General features: G+C 40.9%; 1 protein-coding gene across 3 annotated transcripts in view; it reads right to left on the minus strand.

Annotated features, from left to right (window-relative positions):
• The window catches only part of RAPGEF5 (Rap guanine nucleotide exchange factor 5), a 1,983,710-nt gene that overhangs the window by 822,665 nt on the left and 1,143,245 nt on the right, over positions 1–17,800 (minus strand). The window lies entirely within an intron of this gene.

Raw genomic sequence — 17,800 nt, forward strand, 5'->3', positions numbered from 1 at the left:
CTAATGAGTGACGAATAAAGGGGAACAATGACCTCTTTTTTCCTGATGAGAAACCTTTTGTGATTAAGTATGCCACGTAGAAGGCTTTCTTGACTACTGTGGTGATGTGATTATCTAAGGAGACACTACTGTCCGCCTGTGTCCCAAGGTCTCTTATCATACTTTTGGTGTTAAGTAGACTACAGCCTATGTGGTAGTTCATGGGTACAGAGTTTTTAACAAAGGGGATGACAATGCACTTTTTGGCACTGAGCTTGAGGCCATGGCTTTGACATCAGGCATCTGTCTCAGTGAGGCCCTTTTGTAGGATGTCCACATCATTAAGAGTTTTGATTATGGCTCCTAGTTTGCAGTCATCTGTGAACTTCATTAGCCAAAGACCTTCTGTATTAGCCTGTACTTCAGAGAAGTAGATACCAAACAGGAGAGGATCCAGGACTGAACCCTGCAGTACTCCACTTGTCACTGGTCTGAAGTTGGATTTGGAGTCTGCTACTTTCACAGTCTGGGTTCTGTCAGTGAGCCAGTTAGCAGCCCACCTTGTGACATAGGGATTTATACCCAGTTTAGAGAGTTTATCTATAATTTCTGAGTGGAGGGTGGTGTCAAAAGCCTTGGCAATCTAGATAGGCTGTATGAACCACATTACCCTCGTCTATGGCTTTGGTGACTGATTCAAAGAAGTCTATCACATTTAGGAGACATGATCTGCCTTTTACAAACCCAAACAGGGTGAGGTCCTAAGTTTGGAGATTACCAGTGTCTTTGTTTATATGTTCCATGGCCTTGCAGACCAGGTTTGTCAGGCTGGGCTGGTAATTCCCAGGATCGTGGGGTGGCTCCCCCTTTGTGGAGTGGGATAACTGTTGCTGTGCGACATTCAGTGGGCACAAAGCCTGAGGTGAGGCTATGACTGAACATGGTACTTAGGTGGGGTGCCATTTCATTCTGTAGTTTGTGTAGAATGCAGCCTGGGATGTTGTCAGGTCCCATGGATGCTGTGTTCTTCGCTTTGGAGCGTGTGTTTTTTACCTGTGCAGCCGTATTACAGGAAATTTGCATTCTTCTGGTATAGAGATGGGCCCTTTAGGAGGTGAGAGGGGGGGTAAAGTTAGCACTGAACCTATCTTCCAGGATGTTGGCAATATCAGTTGGTTCTGTATATTTAGTGCCATTGTACTGTTAACTCAGAGCAGATCTGAGTGTTGCCATTGAGATTCTTGACACAGCTATAGAATGCTTTGTGGTTGTCTTTAGAATCAGTGGCAATTTTGTTTTCATAACTAGCTTTGGAGGATTTTATGAGGGATCTCAGCATGTTACTAAGGCTGACCAGGGAGTTCCTCCAATCATGGGATTTTACTCTTTTTTTGCAATAGTTTCTTTGTTCTGTTGTAGAGTTTGTTTATGGCAGGGGACCACCAGATTGGCTTCCTTTTTTTGAAGGATAGAATCTTGGTTCTGTTAGGGATAGCATGATCCATGCACTTGTGTTAAGTGCTTATAAAGTGCATTTGTGTAGGATTCCACAGTCGTACCTCTACTGTCCATCTGCATGGGTGTCGTGAAGTTTGTCACTTCTGTCTTGAGAAGCGTGAAGTTGGCTTTGGAGAAGTGTTTTATGGTAGTTTCCCTAATGGGAGGTGGGGGGCAGGATGTGGATGCCTAGGGTGATTAGCCTGTGGTCAGATCTGACCAAAGAGGAATTGACCTCTGGTGTGGAACACTGGTCACCCATGTTGGTAATGACCAGGTCTAGAATACTGATGTCCCTGGTGGGGGTGTGGATAAGTTGATCCAAGGCACTGGAATTTATGAATTCCAGAAAACGTTAAGCAAAAGAGTTGGTACACGAGTAGTTTTCCCAGTTAATGGTGGGGTAGTTGAAATCGCCCATTATTAGGGTGTTGGGTTGTACTCTAATATTTTCCAGTGTATCAAGAAATGAGGAGTGGGAATCCTGGGACATGGCAGGGGATCTGTAGCAAGCTACAATTTGGATTGCGGTCTTGCCCAGAGTTAGCTGCACTTGGATAATCCTGGATGCATTATGTTGAAGTTTCGGTCCAGGTCAGGTGGCCAAAAAGTGTGGCATGAATTATAGCCTGGTAATACAGGGGTGCTCCCTGAAGCCTTGAACCAAGTCTCTTGTCACTGCACAGATGTTGATGTTCTCCATTTTAAGGAGTGCCTTGAGTGAGTCCATTTTGAGGTTTAGACTTCTAGCCTTGAGTAGCATTACCCTCAGATTTTGCTTGCTCGTACCTGTTATGGTGGTGAATTTGTCATTTGAACCTTGCCTAAAAAGGCACTATAAGGGTGGCAAGAGCATTAGCCAGTATCCGGAATCCCAAGGGCAATAGGTGCAGGCCATCTCTGGCAAAGCATTGTGGCCTGTCAATCATGTCATCCCAGGAAAACAGATACTGGATTCCCTTACAATGACACCAGAAGTTTAGCCAATTGTTGAAGTCAGTCATTTTGTCCTTGTACTGTATCATCATTCTGGGTGATGGCAGGATGCTACTCAGGGCAAGGGTCATATCTGACTGGGCTACAAGATCGGAGAGCTCCTCCATGTCTCTTTTCATGTAGTCCATGGAGGTACATCTCAGTTCATTCACACCAACATGGACAATAACAGAGTCATATTTGTACTTGTTGTGGAGTGAACTGATTGCATGCATTATGTGGTGGATCTTGGCACCTGACAGGCAGCTGACAGTAACTTTCTCCTTGTTTAGCCTGGTGAGTGAAACATCAGTGTGCCTGACTATAGAGTCACCTATGACTAGAGTGTTGGGTATGCTGTTATGCCTTATGGGCTGTGGTTGAGTGGCATACTGAATTTGTGGGCTATGTGTCATTTGGGTTGTGTTGGGGGGTGGAGGATGCTTGTGTTTCTGCTCTGGAGGTCTCTGTTGCTTGAGCAGATTTCTATTGAGAGCCTCCGTGAATGTAGGTGTGTGCTTTGTGTTTCTGTGTGTGTGGTTTGGTGGTGTACGTTTTGCGGGACTATGTGTTGAGTGTGGTGTGGTGCAAGTGTTTACCTTCCCCTCTTGACTGTCTAGTCCAGTCTTGGGTGAAGAGAGCTTTGCTTCCAGTTTGGCTATATAAGTGCATCTCTCACATGTTGTAGTGTTGGGTGGTAGGAGGTAAGGGTTGTCTGTGTACATGAGGCAGTTGCTGCATTGCCCCAAGATGTCCAAGATTCATCAGATAGACAGGAGAAAACACCAGGAGCTGACACTTAGACATGCCTGAATAGGTGCTTATTTATTAAGTACTAAAAACTGTTTTCCTCTAGACAAGTGAGGAAAGTTGAGTGCTGTAGTAATTTGTAGCTTATTTAGTGCTTATAATGAGTTTTGAACAAGTGCTGAGCTGAAAGAAACAGATTTGACTGCTAAAAACAATGGCTAGTTCTAAGGAAAAAGTTTGAAGAGCATACTTTATGGCGCTGGGAATAGTTTAACCCTAGCTAAGCGGCGATGCATAAAGTGTATTTTTTTTAATATAACAGTAGCAAATGGACAAATTGATTTAAACCAATTAATCAACAGAAAGGTAAAAACTGAGCCCCGTTCCAGCAGTCTTCGATCAGACAAGTTCTAACTGCACACTCCTGCCACTAGGGTGCAGGGGAACCTTCTCCAAAAAAAGATGGCCTGGAACCTTCTCCAAAAAAAGATGGCCTGGATTAGTGCTTAAGTTATACAAACAAAGCTAGATTTGGTCAGGGCATTGGAGAACTTCTCCTACTCTTTCTGATACGTGCTATGGGACATTTTACAGCCATCTGAGCTACCACCAACTCAGGCAAATAAGGCCCTCAAAGTGTAATGTCTCATCTGACTCTAACTTGCTTGAAAGGTTCAGAGTGATTTGGTCAATCAACAATTTCTTTGTCCGTTTTAATTGGGCAGCTCTTTCCAAAGCCAAACAATAACCTTACAAAACAACGTCTCGTGCTTTTCATTTTCAGAAACCATCTCTTCCAGTTCTATTACTTATTCCCTGTCTCTGCTTAGACACCCTGATCCTGACTGCACTGCAGTTCTACATTCTTACTCAATGTTCTAACCTTGCAAGAGTGCCCTATTTGTTTCATCCTGCTGCTGGCTTGACACCTTCAAAGTGTGCCTTATTTGTTTCACCCTGTTGCAGGTTTCACATGTAAAAGGTTTTATTTTCCTCTTTCCGCAAGTTCTATAGGTTTTGCAACAAACTTTCATCTTCCCCATTACTTACCAACTGACACGCCTCCTTACATGTTTTTCATGACAGCTCTTTCTTGCTTTTGTCAGCCACTGCATCTCACACAAACTTCAATTCCATGAACTGTGCCAGAGTTGAAGCAAAGAGATATAACATAACATAACACAGGGTCCTTTATGCTGCAAGTCTACAATATTATCCCATCATAAAGTGATTCATTTCAGTGTCACAACTTTTTATTGCAAAAGCAAATCTGTTTTTTTTTGTACATACAACAGTTCCTTAACTTGACTAATTTAAAACATTGAAATATTTGATTTTTACTATAGTTGATTAGGGAGAAGTAGTTGTAACAATTTACTTTTATGGACCATGTATCACTCCATTTTTTCACTTATGATTAGTTGAGTAGGCAGGGCTTACATTTTCTCAAACAGGTCATCTAAAATCCAACAAAATATTAGGAGCAGCCCCACGTTGAGGATATGCTAAATGGATTTAAAAAAAATCACTTTTTTTTTTAGTTTTAATTTATTCTGCATAGTGTAGGGTTAATTTAAGCATAATAAGCATTAAGCATAAAGCAGTTCTTCTCTCCATTGCCTGCCAATCCCTATACTGGCTAATCTTATTTCCAAGCCATAATGCCAGTATCAATATGGGTACTAAGCATTTCCCTCTGTGTATATTTTCTGGGTAGAAGCTCTGCTACTTATACAAATGAATACAGTACTTCTTCTGCAGACTGTGAAGATGGCATCTGTTGAGGTCATAGGCTCATAGGTTAGTACTAAGCTAATTGCCCTTGTGAGCCATTTTAAGCCTAGTCAATTATCCCTTGTGGGACTCCAACCCTGCACCTTGTGTTTGTAAGGCAAACACCTTAACCATTAGGCCACCCTCCCAACCTAATATATGCTGTGGAGCTACACATTGGGTCCTGGATGCTATGATAACTGGAAGAGCACACAAGGAACGTTTTAACTTTTCAGCATCAAATGCATTGACTTTCCAATGAAGTATGTTAGGACTAAGGTCTGAAGTGCACGCAAACAGCATAAAATGCAGAACACAGAGATGGGGACACCCTGCAACCCAATGTGTAGCTCTACAGCATATATTAGTAAGGGTATGTTTGAAGAATTTCTAATTTATTTTAATGCTTGATTACCTAAGCACTTTACAAGACATTAGTTCATACAATGCGGCATACTAAAATAGTGAAATCCAAAATTAAAGCAACAGATTTGTAGTATATTTGATAAAAAAAATACCTCACCAAGCATTAAAATAATGTGGAAAGATAAGAAGGTGTGGCATAAAATGTTCCAATTAACAACATAGTATCCCAAATTTAACAGCAGGAAAACGGAAAAGTAAAAGTCTCAGAACAGTAATTCTTATAATGTTCACCAAACAAATTATTTCAACTGTCCCAGCACGAACATTACAGTGGCCACCAAAAAAAGACAACAACATTCCCAACACCTGCAATAATCAAATTAAACAGTATCCACAGTCTCCACTATCTACACAATCTAGTAATCCCAAACACATGAATAAAAAGTACAGCTGTGTACACTTACCATAAATGTAGATGTTAGAGTGTATTCACTGTTGCAGTCATTACATTTGGGTTTATCTGCTAGCAGGTAGCCCTCAGTCGGCCTGATTAAGAAAGTCTTGGGTCCTGCATTGGTTGCTGTCCCTTCTTCCCATGACATCAGGTCGTCAGGGGTACAAAACATGCAGCATAGGTTCATAGGTTGGTACTAGGCTATCAGCCCTAGGGCCTATACAAGCCTAGCCATAACAATTCCCTGGCTATTTCTTCCCACATTATTTACTTTCCTGGACCCCTGTCTAGCAGGGCGACTGACGTGATCCCTGGGGTGAATTTCCTTTCTCCCATCCAGTCGTCAAGGTTCCTTTTGAAGAGGTCCAAAGAGGCACTCTGCTTGATATGTATGGGCAATCTATTCCAGAGTCTGGGGAGTCTCTGGGTCAGGATCAGCAGATGCCATTACATCAATTTTTCTTGCCCCAGATGTCAGGTGCCCCCCTAGTGGGAAGCAATTAAATATAAAAATACAATAATATACCTCCAACAAAAAAGCAAATACATCAAAAACTTTTAAGCATAGTAAAGGAAAGTAGAGGTATAGCCAAAAGAAGTTAGGGGGCTGGAGGGAGGGTAACCAGGACTGCAACAGTGAATACACTCGAACATCTACATTTATGGTAAGTGTACACAACTGTACTATATTCTTCGTGTTTCAGTCATTACATTTGGGTAGATTCCCAAAGCTATGGTTGGGAGGAGGAATTTAGGTAGCATTAGGACTAGCTATAAGGCCCTGCAAGACTGCAGTGGCAAAGCCAGTTCTAGATTTAGAGAAAATTGGCAAATGATAATGCTTAGTGAAAGTATGTATAGAACTCCAGGTAGCAGCTTCTAGGATGTCCCTGGTAGGGATTCCTCTGAGAAAGGCTGTACAGGTAGATGCAGCCCTGGTGGAGTGAGGTCTGATCCTCTGTGGGATAGGTTTTCCATGGTGCTTACAGCAGAAATGAATGCAATGGCTTATCCATTTAAAAATGGTTCACTTTGAAATAGCCTTCCCCTCTGCCCCTGCAGCAAATGCCACCAGCTGTTGTTCAGATTACCTTTGAGGTTTAGTCCTGTCCAAGTAGAATCTAAGTTGTCTGTGCGCACATCTAAGGAATGCAGTATCCGTTCCCCTTTGTTCTATGAATTGGGAAAGAAGGTTGGCAAATGAATGGCCTGATTAAGAGCCACACTGGATACCTCCTTGGGCATGAAGGATGGACTGGTTCTGATGGACACCCTGTCCACATGAAAGATGATGAAAGGCTTCACTGCCATAAGGGCCTGTAATTCAGATACCCTTCTTGCTGAAGTGATTGCTAAAATGAAAGCTGTTTTTCAAGAAAGAAATTTTAAGTCTGCAGTAGCAGCTGGCTCAAAAGGAGGTAGTGTTGAGTTTCTCTAAAACAAAGTTAAGGTCCCAGGCTGGGGTTGGAGCTGTCCTGGGTGGTCTCAAATATTTTGCCCCTCTGAGGAACTGCTTGAGCAGTGGATGAGAGAAGAGGGGAGGCTCTGTGTTATAATAAGCTGAAATGGCTGAGGCTTGAATTTTGATGGAGGAATAAGGCCCTTGTGACGCATCTCAGTTAAGTATTGTAAAATCTGAGGTAAATTGGGTGCTGCTGTGCTCATCCCTTGAGACTGGTTCCAGGCACAGAATCTTTTCCATTTTAAAGCATAAGATTTTCTAGTACTAGGCCTCCTTGCCTCTAAAATGATATCCATCACAGGTTTACTGAGGGATGGTACAGGAGAGATTAGATAATTAGCCAGACTGCTAGGTTCAGTGTGTTAGAAGCTGAGGGTGCAGAATCTGGTTCTCCTGCTGAGAGAACAGGGAAAGAAGTCTGAGGCAGGTGCCATAGGGATAACTGTGACACACTGCGCAGGAGGGGGTACCAGTGTTGGCGTGGCCAGTCTGGCACAATCAAAATCATCCTTGGTTTGTCCTGTTTGATTTTTTTGTAGTACTCTGGAGAGCAGAGGCAGAGGGGGGAAGGCATACACCGATAGGTTTTTCCAGCTGAAGGACAGAGCATCCACTTTCCAGGCTTGTTTGTGGGGAGTCCTTGTGCAAAATTTGTCCAATTGGTAGTTCTGGCTTGAGGCAAACAGGTCTATATCTGGGCTCCCCCATTTGCTTGTCAATATGCTGAAAATCCTTGGTTCCAGTTTCCACTCGTGTGGGTCCATGAGGTTTCTGCTTAATCCATCTGCCAGTGTATTCAATTTTCCTGGCAGGAATTGAGCTTGTAGGTACACTTGGTAGCTCAAGGCTGTGTTCCACAATGCCATGGCTAGTCTGCAGAGGGGGTAAGAATGTGTACCCCCCTGCTTGTTTATGTACCACATAACAGTGGTGTTTGTCAGTCGTTACCATTAGTTGTCCTGGAAGAATGCGATCCTTGAAGGCTATCAGAGCATTCTGTACAGCTAACATTTCTTTTTGATTGATATGCAGGTGCATTTGACTTGGGTTCCATTTGCCCTGAATGCACTTCCCTGCCAGGTGAGCCCCCCATGCATAGTCTGATGCATCTGTTGTTAGGGTTTGGGCAGCAGGGGATGGTGTGAAAGGTAGTCCTTTGTTTTGGTGGCAGGTCTCTGCCCACCAAAGGAATTCTAGGCATAGGCAAGGTATGATAGGAATCATTGCTTCTAGATCCTGATAATGTTGACACCATAGGCTTTTTAGATACCACTGTAGTTTCCTTATATACAGTCTTGCATATGGAATTAGAAGAATGCATGAGGCCATGAACCCTAAGTATTTGCCTTGCAGATAGCAGGGTTTTCGTAGCCACTTGTTTGAAGTAGATTGCCAAATGAATTTGTTTCTCTGGTGTGAGGAAAGCCATCTGGGAAGTTGCATTCAAGCTTGCTCCCAGAAATATAATTTGTTGACAGGGTACCAGTTGTGATTTCTTTCCATTTATGGTGTACCCCAGACAAGTTAGAACCCTTTGTACAAAGGCCAGATGATTCAAAAGTATGTCCTGGCTTTCTGCCTGAATTATACAATCCTCCAGGCATGGGTATATTTGAATATTTCTTTGCCTGCAAAATGCAATAACTGGAGCTAGGCACTTTGTGAATACCCTAGGCACAGTAGATAAGCCAAAGGGCAGTGTAGAGAACTGATAGTGCATGTCGCCTGCTTTGAAGCGTAGGTATCTTCTGCAAGATTCCCTGATTGGGATGTGCAGGTATGCTTCTTTTAAATCTAGTGTTGCCAACCAGGCATCTTTGCCTAGAATAAGACGCAACTGGTGAAGAGTCAGCATCTTGAATTTTGGAATCTCCAAAAAGGTGTTTAGAGTAGACAGGTCCAGGATAGGACACCATGAATTGTCTTTTCTGGGTTCCAGGAAAAGTCACGAGTAGAAACCTTGTCCCTTTTCCTCTTTTGGTACCAACTGAATAGCCCCACTACTTAAAACAGAAAGTACTTGTTTTTGGGCCTCTGCCCACTGATTTGGGAGTAGGTCTGGCCACCCGCTTGGTGTTGGCAATGTGTGGAAGTAAAATCTGTATCCTGGAACACTATATTTAAAACCCATTTGTCCTGGGTAATGAGTTCCCAGTTCTTTGTATGAAAAGCAATCTTTCCCCCCAAAGGGGCAGTCAATTGCTAAGTGCTTGGAAATTTTAAAAGGAAGTCATTGAGACAGCTTACCATAGGGGGAGTCTTATTACTCCCAGATTTTGAAGTGGAGGCCCCCACTGCTTAGTCCTGTGTGTACCCTGGGACTGCAGCCTGGGAGCTCTGCTGGATCTGGGTTTGGACTGAAAAGGTCTGGAAGAAGCAGGAAAGGACCAATTCTTGGAAGGCCAATGCCTACTAAATCTTGGAGGTTGTACTTGTAAAAAAATCTTTAACAGTTTGCATAGATTTAGCTTTTTTTTAAGAACTTCTTCTGCCTTGTTGCTAAACAGGCGGTCCTGGTTTAGGGGAGCATCCAGTAATTTTGCTTTAACATGATCTGGTAGGGATTGCTCCTTAAGCCAAGCATGCCTGCTAAGTACAGACCCAGTTACAGCAGCCTTGCAAGATGCCTCTAGAGAGTTAAAACCACATTGCAAAGTATGTTTTCCAACCTGTTCAGCTGAATACAATAAATCCTGTAAATCCTTATTTTCAGCACAATCAGGAAACAACATCATTTTCTGTTTAAGCAATCCAGTAATATGCTGCTGATACTTCAACATATGAAACTGGCAGTTTAATGCCCTAATTGCCAAAGTTGCAGAAGTGCATACCTTGTTACCCCATCTATCCAGCGCTCTGCAGTCTCTATCAGAGGGGGTAGGATTTTTGGCAGTAGTAGCTTTAATGTCCTTAGGCCCCTGTGAAATGGTCTCAGGATCCACAGTAGGATTTTTGAAAAGGAACTTGTGAGAGTCAGGGACCCTGTAATATCTATCAGGTTTCCTGGGAGCAGGAGGTAGAGAGTCAGAGGCCACTCTAGATTCTGCAAATGCATCATTAACAATGTCTAGTACAGGAAGTATGGCTAAAGGCCTGTGCTGGGGCAGAAGTAAGAAATCCCTTAGGCTCTTTTAGAATCAGAGAAATCCTGACTTTCCCAATGAAAATGCTCCCTGAGAGTATGCAAGGTTTTACCAAAAGAGAAATCATCTGGGAGGGGGAAGCAGAGTGAATGGAGTCTTCAGCATCAGAATCCTCATAGGTAGATAAGGGTAAATCCTGGTCATCAGAGGAAACAGAAAATTCAGAATCCTGGTTGGAAGTATTATAAACAAACTCAGTCCTAGGACTCAGAGGAGGAAGGCTGGCTTCCCCTGATTAAAGTAATAAGGTCGTCAGCTATTCTTATCTGTTTTTTAGACATAGAGGCCTGGCCATGCGGTCTGGGCGTCTGTTTTTTAGGAATGGTTCGAGATTTAGGCCTTGAAGAAGACAATGGCATTGGTTTAATATGCAAGTCAGTAGGCCTGAATACACCCTCAGAAGACGGTGCTTGCACAGCGTCTCCGGACCCATCCAAGGTAGGGACATCCGCAGGTTCCACAGTTAAAGCATCTCGTGGCATACCGGTCTCCAAATGGGTCTCAGTAGAGGCCTGGGAATCAGAAGTAGCGGGTATCAGGGGCTGCAAAAGCACCTCACTGAGTACTGGTGAACTGGCGACTGGCTTAGGAGAAGCATTGTCGGCAGCTTTGGACCTAGGCAGCCTGTCTCTGTCTTTATCTTTGCGGTTTTTCGGAATGTCGGTAGTCGGATGGCTGACCGAAGACATATCAGTATAATGAACCTAGCACCAAAATATTTAGAAGCGTAAATATACCTACCATGGATAGTTCATGGTTTAAATAAGGCACAAAACTGACAGCGAGGTACGTCGTTGTCTGGGCCTAGGCAAGGAACACAGTATGAATGAAAATCTTTATGAGGTATTTGCTTTCCACAAGTAATGCAATTATTTACTTTTACTGACATCGGCTCAGAGCAAGAAAACATTTCCCCAATGGGGTACTTAGCTTTTAGTTTAAGACTTCAGTTCTGAAACTCGAAAATGAAAATTTCAGGAGTCGGCCGACCGGCACTTGCGAAATGCTTCTGCTTCAGGCACCGCACGCCAAGAAAGAATGATGTAATGGCGTCGGCTGCATGTTTTATACCCCTGACGACCTGACGTCAAGGAAAAAGGGACAGCAACTGACGCAGGACCCAAGACTTTGTTAATCAGGCTGACTGAGGGCTACCTGCAATCAGATAACCAAAATGTATTGACTGCAACAGTGAAACACGAAGAACATCAGCATTTCTCCATTCCCTACCAACAAGAAACTCTCACTTTCAGAGCATTCCACTCTACTCCATATAAAAGTTCCATACATCAGCAACAAACTAAAAGCTGAAAGAACCCAGAGACAAACACTAAATGCTGGAAGGAGAAATGCCAGCTCCACAAACTTGCATCTTTCAAACCAAAACCAAGTGTAGTCCACTGCAAGGTCTGGCAACCACCTGGCACCATTGTTGGGATTAGACATACATCCTCTAGGGAACAGCAAAACCAGGCCATGAACTGTACAAATACCAGCACTGGGTCTCTCCTAAATATATGTATATGTCTAATGGAACTAGACCAGTCAATCAAAAGTAAATAAAATAAACTGTACCAAGTAAAGGAAGGAAATCCCAAGTGTTATTTACTGATTTGCCTTACCATATAAATTCAGAAATATTTCAGATGTTACAGATATTTTAGATTCTATAACTAGGATGGCAGGGCACTGATCCTAAGGTGAACCTGCATGTAATATCTACTAACAAAGCATGACTCAAAGCTAATAATATACAATATCAAATAAATAGCATTAGTCTAAAGGATGTGAAAATGTGGCTATCATTTTGAATCATGGTTGCATGGTCCCCAACAAGCCAGGACAGGTATCTGGACATTGGGTTAGGGGTGAGAATACATGTGAAACAAGTATAGGGAGATGTACAACATTCAATGTTGTTGTGGACATCATACTAATGATATCACGGGACCATGAAATGCTAATTAACATACTGCCCCTTAAACCATTCCATGGGTCATATGCAAGAAGCTTGCACAAAATGTTACCTGCCTAAATGCATGAAGTCGTAGAATAATATTTTTTAGGAATTCAGAATTTACAATGATAAAACATCATACGTAGGTAACAATGAGGGGGCAGTCATTGGAAAAATCCTTTTAAAAACTTAATAAAAGAAGGTTATGATAAGGCGGACACAATAGGCAAGCTCTACAGTCTGAGGTATATGAAAGTGAGGCCTGCTCTCTCTCTCACTGTCTGTAGAGAAAATGCAGTATTACAGTACACTTGACAAGGAAAGCATCCTGTTTATCTAAGAAGATGGCTATAACTGTGAGCAGTCCATCCTTGGAAGATTCCATGTTACAAGTGTGAGCATCACTAGCGTGAACAGAGAAAACATAAATAATCTGAAGCAGAAATTAAACTCAGCTTTTATGTGAGATGCAAAATCTCTCCCAACAAACAGGCAGGGGCATTCTCCTTCATAATATAATTGAATCCAAGATGGCTGCACGCTATGGAAAAAAGGACATCCCCCTATCTTAAAAAAATAATAAAATAATAAAGTGTATATTTGTACTTGCTGCATTCAGACTAGCCATTGACACATTCACAATATACTACCTGACAAGACACAAACACAGATGTTTATGTTGAGCTGTTTTCTACCTTAAGCATTAACTGTCCAGTAGCCCCTCTGACACAAATAACGGTGCTGATCTGTTTAAAAGAAGCAGACCAGCTGGGTATACATACCAGACTACATAATACTTCACATTACATGGATACAAAATGTGCAATAGATGCCAAATCAGCTCAGCCTATGAGTACAAAGTATGCTGCAGGTACACTTTTTTTTTCTGAACAGATAAAGGGAACTCTCAGTCCTGGAGGATGGATGAAACTACTGATGAACAACTCTGTTACTACTTAATTCTTGGCATATAGTCTTCAAACCAAATCAGACAGGAATAAATTAAATGAAACCCTGTCTTTATGATGGTTCATCTGTCATGCATGCATTTAAATATTTATGTTTTGAGAGAAAGCTGCTTTTCATTGGTTCACAGTTATTGGGCTTGCAGTTCAGGAGCCCATTAAAGAGAATAGTCCAAATTCCAAATTGCCCCAAAGCACTGCTTGGATAAATTACTTCCTCAAGGTCACAAAATAGGCAAGTAAAGGTGGAAAGATTCAAACCATGTACCTCTGGCACAGGAAGCAGCTCATTAACAAGTCAGAGCTTTAGTTTTCTGTACTAATTGCCACACTAAAAGCATACAACCTTGAAGGGATGTAGACACAATCTTCCAATCCCCACTTATGCTGTGCAAAGCACTTCATTTACAGGGTAACCAAAACAACCATGCTGGCCACCACATTGATAAACATGCAGCAGGCAACTGCTAAAAAAATCTATTGTCTAATCATAATACATATACACAGCATCTTCTGAAGGGACACTGCTGGTGGAATATTTGCTTACCACGTATGGCCTTTGGTTCTCTCCATTCTGTTTCGCATTCTAAGTTTGGATTAGTTTCTGGACTGGAGAGACACATGGCTGGAGCAGAAGCTGGAGAGAATACAGAACTGGGGTATCATCCACTTACTCCGGTAAAAAGGTCATTGAGAAATAGATCAAAAAGACTGGCTCATGTGGAGCATAATCCTTTGATTGGAGCTGACCTCATGGACAAACAAGTGAGTGATGTCAACACTGATCCAGACTGGTTTCTGTTTGATAAACTGTTCAAAGAACTGGAAAATAGCCTGTACAGATTAAAAAGAATTTAATGGAATAGGATGCATCTTGAGGCCTGCTTGCACTACAAAGTGATTCCGAGGGGCCTACACATATTGCAGATGCCGACATATGAAACAGATTATCCTGAACTGTTAGCAAAGTGGCAAAAATTAATTATTGAGACAGGATTTAAGTATATTCAGTTGCTTTTAGATTTTTTTGCACCAGAAGAACTTTTAATTAAGGATGTAGAGCGGAAGCAAAAGGAAATTGAAAAGCAGTTTTCAAGTGAAACTTATTTAATAAGATTGGACAATTCATTTGATTCTTTTGTTTCATATGATGGTAAGCTGCAACAAATTAAAATAAAGAAGATGCAAAGACTGTGCAGACTTTAAGAATGGTAATATTTTTTTCTGGCCGAAAGAAGGACTGAGATAAAATGAAAAAGCGGGTAAACCACTAATAGAGAAGGCAACAATAGCAAAGGAAACATTGGTACAAGAAGCTAATGAAATGATTAAGGGAACAGATAAATCAGAAGTACCTACTAATCGAAAGCCTCTGGTGGATAACAATGATATGAATAAGAAAATGATTCCTACAGAGGGTAATTCATCTAGGAAAAATATTCCTACACAGCAGAATGAAAAGAGGAAGAATACTGCACGTCATTATATCTTAGGAGTCCGACCTAAAGAACCACGGACAGAATTGTTTTTTTCCATGCTACCAGTTCCAGTGAAGGATAAAGAAAACAGAGAATTATCCTCAATCGATGAGCAGAGGGAGGAAATGATGGAAGACTTCAATGTGATGAAAGAAAATTCTTAAAACTGTTTGGTCTTCAATTAATTCAAATATCAGTTAAATGATATACAACATAAAATCCTAAATATGGGTGAGTTATATACCAGCTGTTCCATCTACGTTACATGATAAAGTAATTGATCTAAAGCTATTTGGCCAGAAAGTAAATCTTAAAAATGTTTGGAAGCAGTGGTGTTGTTAACAAAGAAGTATTCAAAAAACCTAGTACCTTCGTGCCCATTCCACATCCTCTGAGTGACACATTTATTAAAACCTGTGAGAAGGAAATTGTTGATTATTTTGGATGTAAGCATCAAGCCAATTTCTATAAATTCAATAAGAAAGAACGAAAAGCATTAAGAACATTAACTGAAAATGACAAAATTATTAGACAGGCAGGTAAAGGCGGAACACAGGTAATATTAGATTCTGATTGATATAATAAGAATATGAAGTCAACACTTGCAGAGAGCTCAACTTATTTCAAAATAGACAAGAGAAAGGTTGATATGATTATGAAAAACTTGAATGATGATCTTTTTGATCTCTTTATGCAATGTAGACTTGATGAAAGTCTATGCAAGCATTTTCGAGTCGTCTCTCCAGTCATACCAGTTATTAAAGGGCTCCCCAATATACACAAAAACCTAACCGATCCACCTTATAGACCAACAGTATCAAGAGAGGGATGCTGTACGGCACTGATATCTATATGGACAGAGACGATGCTAAGAAGTTTACTGAAGGAAGCTCCTGTAGTCCTAAAAGAATCTGCACAGTTTTTACTGCGCCTGAAATCAGCTATGGATAATATAATGGCCCCTGATGAATTACTGTTTGTCACATTAGAACTGAACAGTCTTTTTACAGTTATTCCTAATGCATATGGTCTTGCAGCAGTCAAAGATTTTATAACAAAACATGGACACTGATTCCAAAGTCATAAGTCTAATCATTGATCTATTACATCTGGTTTTGGAGAATAATATATTAATCTTCAATGGTGAGTATTATTTACAGTGCTGGGGTGTTGCTATGGGCACCGCATACAAAAATACCTACACTAGCTTATGCCTTGCTCATTGGGAGGAAATTGTGATTTTTAGCATGGAAAATAGACGGAATAGATGTTCATGTTTTTATAGCAGATTTGTTGATTATATCTGCTATGGAGGGGTACACTGAATGAGTTTATTGTATACTTGGAAAGTAGTACTACCTTCCTTGGTTTTACGGTGTATACATCAGACCGGCAAATTGAGTTTTTAGATGTTAATCTGATGAAGTCAAGAGAAGGATTGATAAGTACTTCAATACATAGAAAATCATGCTGGAATAATAAATTATTAGTGAGAGAAGGCATGTACCCTCCACATATTTTTAAAAACATTGTTAAAAGTCAAATTATGAGAATGTCTAGGCTATGTACTGATTACATGTTTGAAAACGAACTGAATGCTTTGACTTCTTGTTTTTATTCACGTGGATACAAAGAAAGATATAAACATGACTGTTTCAGATGCTGCTGTCTTAAGAAGAACTAAAGCAATGCCATGATTTAAGCAAGACATTAGGAATAATGATCAAGGAATTAGATAGGAGAAAAAACGATCACTGGATGAACAGACAAAGTTTATTTTAAAACACAGTAATGATGCTGGTGATATCTGTAACATTATTAAAAGTAACTGGAAAATTCTGCTGACTGACAGTAAATTAAAAGAAATTGCTGGTGAAATCCTTCATTTTGTTTTAGAAACAATCTGAATTTAAAACGATTATTGTGTACAGATACAGGGCCATCTAGAAGGGCTGTGCTGAACAAAATCGGAAAATTTCTGTGTGGACACTAAGGCCTGTGAGCGAATCAATGCTGATAATAGTTTTCAACATCCAATCACACTTAAGATATACTGCCCACATCTCTCAGCTAATTGCCTCAGTAAAAATGCAATATATTTAGCAAGATGCTGTTATTGCCCACGTTTTTACATGGAAAATAAACAGAATGCTTAAGAATCGTATTTTACAACATATGAGGGACATGAGATTATTGTCTAATCATAATGCATTAGCACAGTATCTTCTGACAAACATGGGGCATATGTTTAATTTCTCTGCATTGCAGATCTTGAAAGAAGTCAGAAGAGAGGGAGATATGAAAAACAAGACAGAAACAATAGAATCTCATTGGATCGTTGATCTCCAAGCTGACAAGTATCCTGGCTTGAATGGATTTGTGCTGATAGGGCCAACTTTGAAGGGGCATAGGCTCAAGCATTAAATTTGATTGGATGAATATTTAATATAAAGTTTTTGTGATGCTTCTATTGGTATGATCTGACAAAGAGAACTTCCTGAAAGCACTTATCCTTTATGTATACTTTTGCTGGTTTTATCTAAATACGTTTTTTATTAAAAGAAAGTTTTTTAGCAGTTGCCTGGTGGATGTTTATCAGCGTGGTGGCCAGCGTGGTTGTTTTGGTTGATGTTGGAATATTTCCTTACTATGTATGGCCTTTGGTTCTCTCCATTCTGTTTTGCAGACTAACTCATTTCCAGAGTAGGTTACTGACATTGTCCACCAATACCTAGTTGTTCTCAGTGACTGTTTTTGCAAGAATAAATCATAACTTTCACTGATGCAGGACAGGCAAAGAAAATTTTAATATGCCTACTTCTCTTTTCCCTCAAGACCTCAATACAAAATTAATTGATTGACATACTTGTTCCTTAAGATGGGTATATGGTAACATACACATCAATCTGTCACTCAGAGTGCTGTGCACTCCCTTGGCAGACTTCTGTACCTACAAGATGGAGTACTTGATACTTTGCTGTCAGTCTGGTTTTACTTAACT

This window comes from Protopterus annectens, chromosome 3.part0 (assembly GCF_019279795.1).
Source record: "Protopterus annectens isolate FY-2018-M chromosome 3.part0, PAN1.0, whole genome shotgun sequence".
In the NCBI taxonomy this organism is placed as follows: domain Eukaryota; kingdom Metazoa; phylum Chordata; order Ceratodontiformes; family Protopteridae; genus Protopterus; species Protopterus annectens.